The sequence below is a fragment of the Bidens hawaiensis genome, unplaced genomic scaffold (assembly GCF_021521415.1).
Source record: "Bidens hawaiensis isolate Kalapana, Puna unplaced genomic scaffold, B.hawaiensis_p1.1 tig00013866_1, whole genome shotgun sequence".
NCBI lineage: Eukaryota > Viridiplantae > Streptophyta > Magnoliopsida > Asterales > Asteraceae > Bidens > Bidens hawaiensis.
This window is the reverse complement of record NW_027492186.1, coordinates 103,820-114,787: the sequence shown is the minus strand read 5'-3', so window position 1 is coordinate 114,787 and position 10,968 is coordinate 103,820.

Here is a 10,968-nt window from a genome sequence, read left to right as displayed (position 1 = left end):
TCACCTTCCTTGCTGTCGGAAACAACCGCCGGAAACCACCATCGTCATAGCCAGAAACCACTAGCACTATCTCTACTCTTTCTCTCTGCTCCAGCCGAAAACCACAACCACCACACTCGCCCCAGATTTGGCCGGAAACCCGTTTCCGGGTAAAAGTTAGAACTGCCACTCAAACACAAACACACAAATCGACCGTCTGAGTAAACCTGAATTAGATATAAGCAAACCAACCATTTGATCAGACCCATCGACCGTTCATATTCATAAATAGGCTTGTTCTTGACTCTTTTCGTTGATTCAAGTGATGGTGGGATCAGGCCGTTTCAGGCGAGAGGGAGAATTTCCCGATCTTTTTCAGATGATGGTGTGATAATGTTACGAGCCAGAATCTAGTCGCAACTATATACATCATAGATCACGAGACGATAAATAACATAGAATGATAATCGAGCCGAATGATGGCTTCGTTGATAACAATAACCGAACGATCAAAAGGATTCATATATGCATACATGCATACGGTTAAGCTCGATTCATCTCAATGTGCACCTTGAGGCGGCAGATCTAACTAGAGAGAATCCAACATGATAATGGTATGAATAGTGTAAAGAAATGCCTATTTATAGGCTACCCCCCATTCGCTGGACACACACTAGCGAATATCCTCCCATTTGCTAAACACTCTTAGAGAATGAGCTCTCCATATAATGAATGAACCACATACGCTACACATGCAATATGTGCTTTTAGGCTAGCGAATGGACATCCAGATGCTAACATGTTAGAGTATGGCCCTTAGTCTAACGAATGGACTCCATTCGCTAAACATCCTTAGCGAATTCCATGATCTTCTAATTATTAGTCTTCATCTATAAATTCAGATGATGTGTCTGTTTCACCTGATGATGCTGACTTGTGAAGATTCTATCACTGAACCTCTGATAGAAACTCATGATGGTAATGAGTTAAATTCAGGAGATTCTTCTCCAACATTGAATGCTGAAGCGGGGAATATATATCACCAAAATTTTCAAACTAAATGCCCCACTTATTATGAATATCTCAAAAAAAATTTGATCAAGAAAATGTTCCCAAAATTCTTTTTTTTTATCGGTGACACCCGCCTTCCATGTGGTAAGCCAAAAGACATAATTACAGAAATTGTCATTTATGTTTGCATCAAATTTCACTTATTGTCCTTTATCTTTAAAAGTAACATGTTTTATCCTTTACGTATATAAATCCGACAGTGCTTGTCCTTAACCCCTAACCTAGTTAGTTTTTCTCGTTAAGTCAGGTCATGTGCATTGCACATGAGGACAAATCAGTCATTCTACCTGTTTATTAAACAAACTTTTTAATATTTAAACCAAATATAATTAAAAACATAATACCTTTTCTTTTTTAAAAACAAATAAAATTAATATTATGTTTATATATATTACACAATCCAATCCCATTATCATCATCTAACCTCAACAACTTCCGGCCGCCGTCATCTCAACCCTGCATCGCCGCCGTCTTCCACCTCCACCCACCTCCCTAATGGAACCATCATAGACGGAAACCACCACCACCATAGTTGGCCCGCCCCCATCTTCTAAGCGTCGAAGCCCCCACCTTAATACCTTCAACATATCTCTTATTAGGGTTGCTATCAGCTCCGGAGATTCTGTCAGCAAGGAGATTTTATTGAAAGCCATGATTGCTCCACCGTTGTTTAATTGCGGTGGCGGCGGTGCTCCAATGGAAGAAATACACCCAAATTAGGTTTCCGACAGTCATAATTAGCGTTTGTTTTAGTCGCCAGTGGAGCAGATTGATACATGTTTTTCAGTCGCTACAACTGGTTCTGTTTCCGTTAGGAAAGAACATGTTAGGGTTAGGGGTTTTACCTGCGTTTTGATTAAGCTTAGGTTTACTACTGTTATGTTGAATTTAGGCTTAAATTGTTGAAATTTAAGTTGGTGGCGGTGTTAGGCTTTGTGGCGGTAAGTCCGGTGGTGGCTCTAGTAACACAAGGGAGAAGGTTACAGTAGGTTGGATGGTGTTGGTGGTGTAAGGGTAGGGTGGTGGTGGTGGTAGGTTTGTGATGGCACATGTATAAATTAAACGAGAGAAATAGGTGATTATGTTGTTTTTTTTTTATTATTAACATATTTTTATTAGTAGGTGAAATGACCAATTGTCCTCATGTGCAATGCACATGACTTGACTTAATGAGAAAAACTAACTGGGTTAGGGGTAAAAGACAAATGCTGTCGGATTTATATACGTAAAGGATAAAACATGTTACTTTTAAAGATAAAGAACAATGAGTGAAATTTGGTGCAAATATAAAGAACAATTTCTGTAATTCTGTCTAAGCGGAAACCATCCTCATTCTCTAACTAATATCCTTATTCACTAAATGATGTCTTCATTCGCTAATATGAATCCACATTTGCTAAATTGGTCTTCATTCGTTAGACAATTGAACGAATGAGATCACATTCGCTAGAATAGACCTCATTCGCTAACAAAAACATATCGAATGAACTCATACGCTAAGGATTTAGCGTATGGCTTAAGCGATAGCGGTTCACAAGAAACATTAGCGAATGAAAACTTTGATGAGTAAACTAGCGAATGAGAGGTTATTGCTGACGGTTAGTGTCACACCCCAACCTAAGGAGGAAATGTTAGGGCGCAAACCATTGGTTCACATCTCACAAGGTACTATCATGCAATATTAAAATATAATAATATCTATTTAATAAATCTATATCTATATATATATTAAAACAATTGAGTTTTATTGAACAAACTCTATTGTTTTCATATATAACAATCACTTCTATGATTTTCTTAACAATTAAATAATTCAAAAATTAATTAAATTAATCAATAAGCCACAATTAATTCGCATACTAAGATATTTAAATCATCTATAAACTAATTTTTAGCTAAAACCGACTATTTTAATATTCAAATTTAAATTTCATACTTAAACGAAATTAACAAAATGAATGTTCAATTTTAATATTCAAATTTAGACCAAGACTAACAACATAATTAATTTATATCTCCTTACTAAATATGTTTACTTTAAATCTAAATCATCTAAAAATAAAAACTGTGTAATAACTATTGTCAAACCCTCAAGTATTAGATGTCCAATTTTTAAAATTTCAAATTTCCACTACTTATTTGACCTCATCTTATACTTCGAAAACCATTTCAACAATCATTTCTAAAAATTCGGTATTCCATATTCATTTGTTTATATCATCCTTTTCACTCCTCTTAAGTTGTTATAACTTATAACTACGACTTTGTATTCAAATTTATATCCTTTGTTATTGTTTGTAAGTGAAATTCACATATTAATTTAAGGGGTTTTAACATATTTCCCCTTGGTAAAGGCTATAAATTACATATTTTCCCAACCCCTGAACATCAATTACATATATCTCCTCTTTTCATATCAAATTACCCGTTTACCCCTCATCAGTTTTCAATACAATTTATAGTACCCAATGAGAACCAAATGACTGTCTCACCTTGCTGGAAACAATCACCAATTCAAACCTGAATTGGGTTTGTATATTATAAGCAGCTGGAGCCACCACTAACCCTCGTCAAATCGTCGGAATGCCCACCAATGTTCAGATCTGAAAATTCCCGCCAGCCAACCCCACCATTGTCGGACGACCATCGCTTCGATGCACCGAGACCTGCATATAAGGGCTGTTAGCTACTTATGGCAGAATGGGTCAGACACCGACGATGAATTCCACCATCGCTGGCTACGCCCAAATCCTAATGTGGTTTTCCGGCGAAAAACTTAGTTTAGCGGTACTCTTGGGAGATTGTGGCTACGATTGTGAGACTTGGACTGCTACATATAATTAGAGTATTAACTATTAAACTATTTTGTTGCATACTAATTGGTAGGTGAAGAAACTATTCTGTTGATAACTTGATTTGTTTACAGGAAGAAATGTTTTTAACATGAGATTGCAACTTGTTTCAATGATTAATTATATCAATAATAAAGAATATTTAAATGTTTTGGAAACCAAATTAGAGAGCAAAACAAAAAAAAACGTGTATCATTATATTTTATATTTTTATTTATGAGTAAGGGTATTTTAGTCATTTAATTAGTTAATTTTAATGAAATAGATAAATATGTAATATATGAGATTTACAGAGGGGAAATATGTAAATAAATATATAACATTGGGGAAATGTATAATAAAGCAACTTAAAAAGAGGATATATGTAAATGCCCATTAATTTAATTATGTTTTCCTTATTTTGTCTTTTGATTATGCAAGCAGGTTAGCTTGGAAATTAGATATATGCAAACTAGTTAGGTGAATGATTCATGTTAAAATTTTCGTATTGTCAGTTTTACTTAAATATATTTCTTTTGTTCTTATTGTTGGTGTACCTTGAATGAAACTTAATTATTTGAATTGTTGGTATTATTTGTAGCTCATCTTATATGCTGCACACATCTTGCTGCTACTTAGGTAGGTCAGGTCATGAAGTTTGACGACCATTCAGAGACTAGCTCGAGCCAAGGTAGGACCTTGTCACCAAATGCGTGTTCTAATTGATGTCAGATTTCTTGAAATTCATGTTTACAGTTTTATTTTTATATGTTGAGAGCTCCCTCTATTCATATTTACAGTTTAAGGACCACTTGGAGACTAACTCTAGCCATGGTAGGACTAGGTCACCAAAGTTTCACCTACTCCTTCCAAGATTCAATAGACATGTTGAAGGTTGATATGCGAAAATATTGTTGATTTATTTCCTTATCGAAATTATTATGATAATACGTCCATTGATAATTCTTACTAATTTTTTTAGTAGTTCAGTGTATCTAACATTAATTTATTTTGTTGGTGCATTTTGTGACCGTCGCTATGCAATTCTGATCAGCGGAAACGAAGTACGAAGTTAGAACAACTTCGCCGTAGGCGAAGTTGTAACAACTTCGCCTACTGAAGCCCAGGCCCGAGAATGTTTTATATATATATACGTGTGTCTTGTTTAGGTTTAGTAATCCAGAAATTAGTGTGTGTTTTGAGCAGTTTGTTTGGAGAGAGTAAGAGACAAGGAGAGTCGTGTGAGACGACCCGAGGTAGAGCTCACCTCGGGTCAGTCGTGTTTTCTGTTTGGTTACGGTATGTAATGTGTTTTGATTATTATATAAGAATCTGCAGATTTGATTATCCCGTTCTTGTATTTGTTCGTGTATTTGTTCGTGTACGTGTTTGTGTTCTTCATCTTTACACCAATAAACGAGTCTAGGAGGATTCCGCACTCCTAGACCTCGTGCGGATCTCGTATCGATCGGCGACGCCCCGGGGGGACTTACATGTAGTATCAGAGCCTTAGGCTCTAATGCTATGGTTCGAGATCTGCATTTTGGTGTTTCTGGCACGAATCTGATGTGTTTTTGGCTGAACAGCGCCGTAGGCGAAGTTATGGGGTTCAGGCGAAGTTGTCGCTTAAATTTTAGGGTTTAGGCGAAGATATAAGGTTTAGCGAAGTTATCCACAACTTCGCCTACCTCACAAGTTCACTTATCAGTCAGGCGATGTTATGGAATAGGCGAAGTTATGGACATGCGAAGTTGACTTTAGGCGAAGTTAACGAGAAAAAAAAAAAATGTTTTGGAGTTTTCGTCTGTATGGCCAGGTGTACACACGATTATTGTGAGACCGGAGATGTTGTTCCGTCAACGAGTGAAACTTGTTATCTCTGGGTCTTACGTGTGAACAAATACGTGTCAACTCTGGATATGGAGTTGAGTTTGTGAATGGGATATTGATTGAAACTGGATATTGACACATATTTGGGTGTTTGTGGGCAATGAAATTGTTGTTGTTCGAGGTTGACCAACTGAAGAAAGTCAAATTGAACTGAAGGTTTTTGTCATTACTGGATTGCGGTCAGAGCATATTATTTATGTTATTTTCAAAGCGTTCGAGAATTGGATCCTGAAACGTGATGCTTATTTATTAGAGTGAAAATTCTGGAACAAGTTGGATTTAATCGGGAACTAAAGTGTTTATGTTCTTGATCGTTATCCCTGGTGATTGAAGATGCTTCGGATTAATTAATGGTCATGTGTTAGATTCTGTCAAGGTGGTTTTGTGATGAAATTGATCACTTGATGTTGAGTAGTTGAAGATTAAACCTTATCGTATGCCGACGAGTTGGTGAAGTTGTGGAGGAAGCCCAACTTCACGTGTTGGTGAAGTCAGATGGACTCACGTGATTGGTTGAGATGATCTATTGGCACGAGGATGCATGCATTTCAAAGACCTCAATCGTTATAGTCGGAGAAGCTTACACTGAAGGGAAGATCTGATATGGAAGACGCTGGGTGATTGGTAGATTTGTGAAGCTACATGACAGATTCAGACACGGCTGGTTGACTGCAAACAGAAGATCATCAGTTAAGAGGGGGACTGTTGGTGCATGTCGTGTAACAGATGATCTTTTGTGTTTGTTAGAATTGAGAGCAACGGTCAAATGGGAGACTGTTGGTGCATTTTGTGACCGTCGCTATGCAATTCTGATCAGCGGAAACGAAGTACGAAGTTAGAACAACTTCGCCATAGGCGAAGTTATAACAACTTCGCCGTAGGCGAAGTTGTAACAACTTCTGCCATAGGCGAAGTTAGAATAACTTCGCCATAGGCGAAGTTATAACAACTTCGCCTACTGAAGCCCAGGCCCGAGAATGTTTTATATATATATACGTGTGTCTTGTTTAGGTTTAGTAATCCAGAAATTAGTGTGTGTTTTGAGCAGTTTGTTTGGAGAGAGTAAGAGACAAGGAGAGTCGTGTGAGACGACCCGAGGTAGAGCTCACCTCGGGTCAGTCGTGTTTTCTGTTTGGTTACGGTATGTAACGTGTTTTGATTATTATATAAGAATCTGCAGATTTGATCATCCCGTTCTTGTATTTGTTCGTGTATTTGTTCGTGTACGTGTTTGTGTTCTTCATCTTTACACCAATAAACGAGTCTAGGAGGATTCCGCACTCCTAGACCTCGTGCGGATCTCGTATCGATCGGCGACGCCCCGGGGGGACTTACATATTTTTAGTAATTTCAATTTATGGCCACCCAACTTGGTAGATTGGCTAATTGCATGGAAAAATTATTTGATGGAGATTAGGTTGATTATGTTTGTTTTGGTCATTACAAATGTATTTTAGTTGTTAAGTTTCTATCATTTTTTTTTTATTTTGTGTAGCTTAGACAATTCATGTAAATTAATTCATTTGTATATGAATAACAATCATTATTTCTGTGTTAAAATTTTTGAATCTTATCTTGAAAGTTTTATCAATTAGTTATTGAACTTTCAAAAAAATGGAACTTTTTTTATTACAATATTTACAATTATTTATTTCTGTTTTTAAAATTCAAAGCTGACTACTATTGAAACAATCTTTTGTAGTTTTTAGTAGTATTCAACCTCAACAAACTTTTCATCTTTTATATTTGACCAAATTTTAATTAGCATAAATGACAAATTTAATGTAGCTGGAAATTTTAAATAATTTGCTTTTGATTATACTTGAAAGTTAATAAGTTTTGTATTAAAAACTCATTAATTTATTTAACCAATTTAATATGTGGTGTATTACTTAGTTCAAATTTACATTTAAAAATGTTAGATATTTACTATAATTTCTTATTTATTTTAAAATATTCATTATCTTTAATTTTAATGATACATTCCAATCATTTATACATTAATTTATTTTTGCTTTTAAGAACCGAATTTGATCACTCTTTTTTAATTTTAATATTCTTCGATCTCAACAGACTTTACATCTTTTATATTTGACCAATTTTTAATTAGGCATAAATATCAAGAATTACCGATTCGTCTAAATTATTCTGGCTAAATTAAAAAATAAACTAAATACAAAATAAATACTTTCCATCTTTTATGTTTGACCAATTTTTTGTTAGGCATAAATGTCAAGATTAATGTATAAAATTGAAAAAAGAATTATCTAATGAATTTATTGTTAAATAAGGTAATGATGCTAAAGTGTTGACAATAATTTCGTGATAATTAAAAAAATTAATAGTATATTGTTTAGTTATTGAATTTTCAAGAAAAATGGAAAGTTTTTTATTATAATATTTACATTATTTATTTTTGTTTTATAAAACCGAAATTAACGACTTTTGCAACAATCTTTTGTAGTTCTTAATAATATTCAATGTCATCAAACTTTCCATTTTTTATTTTTAACCAATTTTTAATTACGCATAAATGTCAAGATTAATGTATACAATTGAAAAAAGAATTATATAATGAAATTGATTTTAAATAAAGTAATGATGTTAAAGAGTTTGAAACATAATTTACTGCAGATTACAGTCAATTTAATTAAATTTTAATTAGCGAATGACCTCTATGTAATAAAAATTAACCGCTTTAATTTTAATTATCTATATATTATTTAAATTATACTAAATTAATAAAATTAGTAGAATAAAACTTTATTGCTTCGATTTAACTTAATACACTTAACTAAAAAGTCTTTGAATCGAAATAAAAAAAAGTTTAATTACAAAATAATTTATAATAAAATATACCTTTATTTATTTATTAATGTTGAAATGATATATTTAATCAGGCTGCTATGGTTTATTTTGATTTTTAGATTGTGAAGCAAAATGACTTTTTTTTTTTGTGAAATGTCGAAGAAGTTGATGGTGGACTAATATGATTATAACATGTTCATGTCTTCGTTTGGTTTTTTTTATTTAGGTGTATAGTAAGTTTGTGTAAGTATTAACTTTTTATGTACACAAGTTAAATGCTTAATATTTTGGTTACAAACTTATGTTAACTATTTGTGTTGGTTTAAGATGTTAGTTATGAAATTTTATGGTTGTTTATATGTTTACAACTCATGTCTAACATGAGCTAATATTCTAGAAATATATTGGTGTGTTGAATACTTTTACATAAATGAATTTCTGATCATTTATGTCGATTCAAGTTTATAGATAGTCTACATATCCAGTAGAGTAAGTTATATTATTGTTGTTTCCTATGTAATATTTTTAATTTCCATGTCTTTAATATATTTATGAAACCCAAATACAAATAACATACAATTGTCACTAAAGTTAATAACATTTGGTTTCCTAGTTTTCTAATTTTTCTATTTTATGTATTAAAATCCTTCATTAAGTCAGCAAAATTGAAACATTATGCTCTATAAAATTCTGTTTTTATATTTCTGTTGTTCATCGTTTTCATATGCAAAACATATTATATTATATTATAGATTTGTTCAAAATTAAAGAAAACATAATTTTTGGGGTCAATCAACGTCTTCCAATAAGAAGAGTTATTCAAAAGGTTAGTCATTTTAATATTTTTTTAGTTACCCTTTAAATGTTTTTTAAGAATGAATTTTTTTAACGTGCAGCTTCAACGCCAAGAGAACTACATATTAGCATTTTGAACGGTAACGTTTTATTTTAAACGTGTTAATACACCATATTGTATTAATATAATTTTGTTATTAACTAAAATATAGTAAATAAAAATTAATATGTTATTAACTAAAAATAGGCACTTGTAACGGAAAATTCTAAATGATTTTTAATATATTTATTATTAGTATATTATACCTTTCTGATAAACAAAGTTTTAATAACATTGAATGTATGTTTGCACATTTCTTTTTTCTATTTTCTTTTTTAGAAATGATACGAAACATAATTTTCAGTTATCCAATGCTATTTTATTTTCTTAAAACCAATTAAAATATGTGTTTTAATTAAGATGTGTAACGAATCAATTTATGTTAATTAGAGGCGCAAAAATATTTCTCCATTATTTTTTTACTTATATTTGGTTTATTCAATTTATATTGTTTTCATACTTAGCAACAAAATTCACAAATTTAGTTGTGGTCTTTTTAAAAAAACAGTTTTTTGGTTTTTAAGTAAGATCATACCAATTAATTTTTTATATTTTTATTTGAACTAAAACTTTCATAAACACATTAGGCTAAATAAAATAAAAAAAACAAAATTATTTTGATTCATAGATTGGTTCTAAAAGTCGGTGTGCCAATAATGTTACTAAGCAATATGGATCAGAATAACGGTTTGTGTAATGAAACTAAATTGTGAGTAATTAATTTAGGTAGACGTTTTGTTGAAGTAAAAGTTATTTCATGTACTAATACTGGTTATCGCACTCATATAATTCATTGTGGTCTAACACCTTCAGATAATAAAATTTCGTTTAAATTGAAGAGAATGTAGTTTTTTCCAGTTGTAGTCTGTTTTGCAATGAATATTAACAAAAGTCAAGGTCAATCTTTAGCAAGAGTTGACATATATCTCAAAGACACGATGTTTACATATAGAAAACTCTATGTAGATTTATCAAGAGCGAAGAGTGGTGTTAAATTTCTTATATTAAACAAGGAAGACAAAGTTACAAATAAAGAATAAATATGGTTTATAAGGATGTCTTTTTTGTAGCTTATATATTTTACATTTTTTACCTTTGATTATGTTTTCAAATATTGTAATTTGAATGCTAATTGGGTTTATCTTTGTGTTTCACAATCATTTATTTCCGTACCAATATCATTTACAACTTTAAGTATGTTCTCGTCCCAAATAACATATAACAACTTATGTTATCATTATAAATGACATGTGTTTGTTCGAAAATATCAATATTTCCACCCGTGTCGTACACGATTTAATAACCTAGTTTTAAATAATCCAATATATCCAAACATCATACAAGTACAACAACTTTTAAGAAATGGCAAAACAAATCCTAAATTAAAAGCAAATTGTATAGTAATAACTTTTAAACTTATAGACATCTCTATGTTTTTCTTCACCTTGATAATCAGGCCAACTGAAAACCTAAATAATCCAATATATCCAAACA